The following is a 6,596-nucleotide window of genomic DNA, read 5'->3' on the forward strand; positions in this document are numbered from 1 at the left end:
ATTTGAGTATATGTGTTTGATTGTAGATTAATTGGTTGTTAATTGGTTCTAAAGGCTAGAATTGGACTAAACTGAAAAGAAATGTATATATGCATAAAAGATGCCTGTGTGAACATAGTAAAGGTTAGGATAAAATTAGCATGCTAATAAGGTCATGTGCGCACCTATACGAGATTGATACAAATGTTACCGAGGTCCAACATTTGTTGCAACTTTTCATGTAACACCCCTTACCCGTGTTTGACGCCGGAACAGGGTACGAGACATTACCGGACTTAATCACTAATCATCGTATAAAAACCGATTCATAATTTCACTCTAATTTAAAACTTTTTCAAACACATTCAAGCTGTCCCTTAAAAAGAGCTTACAAGGCCCATATCATGCTTTAATTCAACCACACACATAGGCAAGCATGCACATTCATAAATTGCATCATTTAATTAATAACATAATCAAGACTATCTACATTAAATGACTTTATACAATAGAGACCTTCAAATAACATAGGTCAGTATTTTAAGCCAATTCCTAGCAACTTAATAACAATTAAACGAGTCTCCATACATGCCAAAGACTTAAAATACTTTAAAACCTTTATATATCGATCAATAGTTTGATAGTGTGATTTAACCTCCGGCGACCTCTAACTCGAGCTAACATCTATGACACTATAGGAAAAAGGAAAGGAAGGGAGTAAGCATTATAGCTTAGTAAGTAAGTATGTAAATATTAATAAACAATACATTATCATACTTTAAACAAAGTCACAATATGTTCCCGGAATATTACCATCACAAACACACATACTTTCACTATTACAATCATAAACAGGTTCAAAATAAGCTATGTAGCAGAGTACCAGCAACTAAATTATTTATTTCTGGAGCTACAGAACTCCAAATTACAAACTGTTAATTTTACTTGAAACTAGATTCACATATATTCTTACCAGAAAATTTTTAGAATTTTTGGTTTAGCAAATTAGTACAGTTTATTCATTGAAATTACCCTGTTTCACTGCTCAACTGTTTTGACCACTCTTCACTATGAATCAATTTTCTCCTCGTAAAGAATTCAAAGGATGTTCTTGTTTATTTTATTTGAAACTAGACTCATTAAGGATTTCAAACATATAAATTATATTCCATAATTATTTTTTTACAATTTTTAATGATTTTTTCAAGTCAAAACAGGGGATTACGTAGTCATTCTGAACCAGTCTCTCAAAAACTTAAATATCCCATAATATAAAACTCATTTGCTTGTTCTGTTTCTGTTATATAAAAATAAACTCATTAAGCTCTAATTTGATATCTCATTCAGTCCCTGATTCAATTTCTACTATTTTTGGTAAATTTTTAGATTCACGTCACTGCAACTATCCAAAACAGTTTTATTGTCAATTTTGATCTTTCTCACTTCAATTGTATTCATCAATTTCCCATAACAATCTTTCCAATTTTCAATCACATATCGAGCATATTGCTCATAAGTAACACACGTATATACTTACACTTATCATCACAAAGTCATACACAATTTCATTTAATCAATTTCCCAGTTGAAATCTTCGGAATAATAACAGATACGCGATGGTATCGTACACAACCCACCTTTAAAATCGAAGCTCTCTTGTACACATAGTGGCATTCACTTAGCACCACTCATGTGACCTAGCTCGATTGTACACATAATTTTGGCTCTCTTGTACACATGGTGAACACTTAGTGCCACCCATGTGACCTAGCCAGTTTATCTCGTAGCTCTCTTGTCTACATCGTGTCCTTCACCTGGAACCACGCATGCGACCTAGCTACATACATCCCGTAGTTCTCTTGTCTACATGGTGTACACATAGTATCACCCATGTGACCTAGCTACATCATAATGTCTCGTAGCTCTCTTGTACACATGATGTGCACTCAGCACCATACATGTGACCTAGCTACATACCATCTGTATCATCCAATCTTTCCGAAGGTTCAACCGAGATTTCTCTCTCTTTCTAATACTTGATTCCACACTTCCAATAGTCAATTATGATTCAAAAATCAGCTACAATACATAAAATATGCTGAAATACAAAAACATAATAAAGATAATGTATTATTTACATACAAACTTACATACTTTCTCATTTCCATGTCGAATTAATATTGAACATTTAAATCATCATAATTATACTTACTTTCAACACCTCGGCAATCATAGTAAATATATCAATTTTACATTGAAACATGCATAAATTAATGCTTATTATACATATGAACTTACCTCGATACTAAAACGGCCATTTTACTAACTTTCCCGATTTTTGATTTTTCTCTCATTCTAGATTCAAATCTAGTTTTCCGAGATCTAAAATATCGCATTTTACTTATTTAATTAATTTACTATTCAAAACAGTCCTTAACTCAAACTTTGGAAAAATTACAATTTTGCCCCTAAACTTTTGCATATTTACACTTTTGCCCCTAGGCTCAGGAATTAAACTTCATCCCTTATTCTTATGTTTTAGGACATGCTGATCATTTTTCCATTCTATGGAAACATCAAATTCTCACTCTAACACATAGTTATGAACAATAACAACTTTTACCGATTAAGCCATTTTACACATTTTTGCTTAAAACCGCTTAGCAAAAGTTGTTTAACATAATTTCAGCCTTCATACTCTACCATAAAACATCAAAATAAACACATTTCACCTATGGGTATTTTTCCAAATATGAACCCTAGCTTAAATTATTGCTAGAATAAGCTTAATCAAGTTACCGGGATTCCAAAATCGTAAAGAACTTGAAAAACGGGGCTAGAACGGACTTACTATTGAGCTTGAAAAGCTTGAAAACCCTAGCCATGGCTTCCCCCATGCTAATTTCTGCCTCCATGAAAAATATGAGTCAATTTTGGTTTTATTTTCCCTTTTTATTTCTTTTAATTACCAAATGACTAAAATGCCCTTAAGGCCTTTCTTTAAAATTTTGTCCTATTCATGCCCATTTTTGTCCAAACAAAATATAATGGTCTAATTTCATTTAAGGACCTCCTCTTTAAACCCCATTTCAATCAAGTACTTATGAATTAGAACACATATTTTGCAACTTTTGCAATTTAGTCCTAAAAGTCCAATTAAGCACTTTATCAGTAAAATTACTTAACGATATTTTTACACAATATTTTAATCAATAAATAAACCTTAAAACTTAATCGAAATAAATTTTACGACTTTGAACTCGTGGTTCTAAAACCATCGTCCCGTTTAGGCGCTAAATCGGGCTGTTACAGCAACTTCTGCAAATAAGCCCTAATAGGCAAATTAAACATGCAATCTATAAAATTTCTTATCAATACTCTAACACATGCATCTAATCACTCGGTAAATCATAAAAATTAATCGAAATAAACTTTTCTATCTTAGATTTGTGGTTTCGCAACCACTATTCCATTTAGGTCCTATTTCGAGATGTTACATTTCATTTACATGTGACCTAGGTTTAGCTCGAACGAGTAACCTGATATGTTGTTTTAAAGGTTTAGCCTGGACGGGTAACCTAACATGTATATATTTTTAGCTTGAATGAGCAACTAGTATAGTGTAGTTACTTGTGTATCTGAGTCCGTTTACTAGGTTTCATTGGGCGAAGCGGTTGGTGTAAAAATGAGAAAATTGAAATGGGATGATGTGAACTTAATGTTCAAATGAAAATAATATTGAATTGAGCATGAGTAATGTATTGTAATATTGAACTTGACACATATGTAATTGTATATTCTTTTCATTGAATAAGTTTTGGGATTGGTTAAGTAAAATGACATGAATTGGTATGATAAGTGATTGTGATATCATATGGTTTTGATTATAAGTTAAAGCTTACCTTGTTGTTGTTTTGAATTGCCATGTATAGCCAAATTGTGCCAAATTATGGTAGCTATTTGTATTTAGATAAAAGATAAGGTAAGTTTTGTTTAGTACCTATGAACTTACTAAGCATCCTATATGCTTACCTTATTTATTTTCCTTTTTTATTGTAGATCGTCACATTGTGAAATTTGTTAAGCCAGGATGGCCTTGAAGCTCACACTATCCTATCATCGAATCGATAGTTATACGATCATTTTTTACTCAAGGTTTGTGATTTTTGGAAAAAACGGGTTTGGAAAACGCATCGAAAAATAAATTTAGGGAAAAACCAGAGTTTTAAAATTTTTTTTAAAACAAGATTTTGGTTGTGATATCTAAAGTAATAAACACTTAATCAAAATTGTACATTTTCGATTCGTTTAGGATGAGTGCTTCGACCAAGTAGTTTTATTTACTATTCTCAAGCTCACGTCTGCCAAGTGTGGGCTCGTTTCGAATCAGAAAATTTTTGAAAAAAATTACTAGTGGGGTAATTTTGTAATTTTTCTAAACTTTTGGGTCAAATTGTAAATATTAAAAATATCTCTATAAATTTTTTGGAATAATCTCTTTAGAGAATTTTCTCTCTACAACTTTCTCTTGAGTTCAAGTGTGTGTAAATAATGACCCAAAGCTCTCTTTATATAAGGAGAGTTTAGAGAGTTCAACTATGATTAAACTTAATCATTTTAATATTAAATTAATATAATATTTAAATATTAAATTAAATTTAATATTAAATATTATTAAAATACTAGAATATTTATCTACAAGATAAAATATTAAATTAAATTTAATATTAAGATAATCACTTTAATATTAAATTAATAAAATCTATTAAGATAACTATTAAGTTAAATTTAATATTAAACTATTAAAATAATATTATTTTTGGAATAATTAATCTGAAATCAAATTCTTTGGTAAAGTCTCAGTAGAAGTGTAACTCTTCCATTGCTCAACCACCGAAGACCAACTGCCATTGACCACCGAGACACCGCCTCACAGCCACCGACACTGTAACACCCAAAACCTGTTTCCATCACTAGAATAGGGTTACGGAGTATTATCGTACAAGTCAGAACATTGCATAACAAATAGTATTCAATTATCAATTTAATTCCATAATTACATATAATATCCATAATGAAATAAAACATTCAATTACGACATTAAAGCCGAGCTTTCAAAACCCTAAAAATAAGTTACAAACATTCAAGGACCAAATCGGAACATATCAAAGCTTTCAGGACAAATTCAAAAAATTTTAAATCAGGGGTCACACGGCCGTGTATCTAGGTCGTGTAACAGAGCCTAGCCCATGTGAATCTAAACATGGTCATGTGGCTATCTTACACGCCCGTGTGCATGGTCCTTGTAACTCTTTATTTGGATCACACGACCATGTCACAGGCCGTGTGCCAATCCTTGTGACACTCAAAATGCCCTCACATGGCCATGTCATAAGTCGTGTGTTAGCCCGTGTAAAAACTACACCCATACTATTTTTAAACACATTCTGGACACACGCCCATGTGGCCTACCCGTATGTATCACACAGTCGTATCTAAGACCGTATGTGCCAAAAAATGACCAATTTCAAGCTTGATTTTCAACCATATGCATAGGTACGCATACCAATTCATATTACATGTTTACAAGGCTGTAACCACAAATAAAAGCAACCAAACCATACCAATTTCAATCACCTAATACTGAAACAAGATGTCATGCTTGAAATCACAAAATGCTATCCATTCCAAACCACTATCATCTATAACACCTACAAATCATAACTCATACACCAAATTTGTCATGCCATATTCATTCAACTTACCATTTCTTAAATGAACTGGGGATGAAACATGTATACTTCATTTAATTACTTATTCCACAACATCAAATACCCAACGCACGCTCATTTCAGATATTATGAGTCATAACAAAACATAACCGGATGTTGCTATTACATGCCATATAACCAAGTCATCCTAAATCTACCAAAAGAGTCCTTGAGATAGTGTGTTTCTTTGAGCTTGATCCGATCTCCTAATCGTAAAACGAAATCTACAAAACAAAGGACAATCAGAGGTAAGCTTACTTGAAGCTTAGTAAGTTTGTAAAAATAACAGTAAAGCTTATCACAATTTAACTCAACAACACAATTGAATAACTAATAAGGTAATTCTTTACCGTTCACAATCCACCACATGTAAGAGCTACATGTTTCATTAAATCAATTTTCTCATATGTCATTAGCTGGTCATTTCAGAAATGCAGGGTATCGCTCATTCGAGCTAGTTTCCAGAACATTGACCGTTTCGCAATACTGCTCACACAAGCTGACGAGGATCTACAACGTATGCAGGACCTTAGCCATTGTTACGGTTCATTCATCAAAATAGAGTATTCAGACATTTCACTAGTTCTAGATACTGCTCACACAAGCTATCGAAAATCCGCAACTTATGCAGGGTTCTTAGCCATTGGAACGATCTATACCATTGGAACAGAATATTTAATCATTTTATCATTTTAAGTCCCAGCCTAAGGCTGAATCACCTTAATCGTTTGTATCACCAACTCTCAATTGATCAAGTATGCTAAGAAATTCCACATATCAAATACAGAAAATGTATAGAAAGAAACACTAATTATAAAAACTAGAAATACAAACTTAAAGGACTGA

This window comes from Gossypium hirsutum, chromosome A01 (genome assembly GCF_007990345.1).
Source record: "Gossypium hirsutum isolate 1008001.06 chromosome A01, Gossypium_hirsutum_v2.1, whole genome shotgun sequence".
NCBI lineage: Eukaryota > Viridiplantae > Streptophyta > Magnoliopsida > Malvales > Malvaceae > Gossypium > Gossypium hirsutum.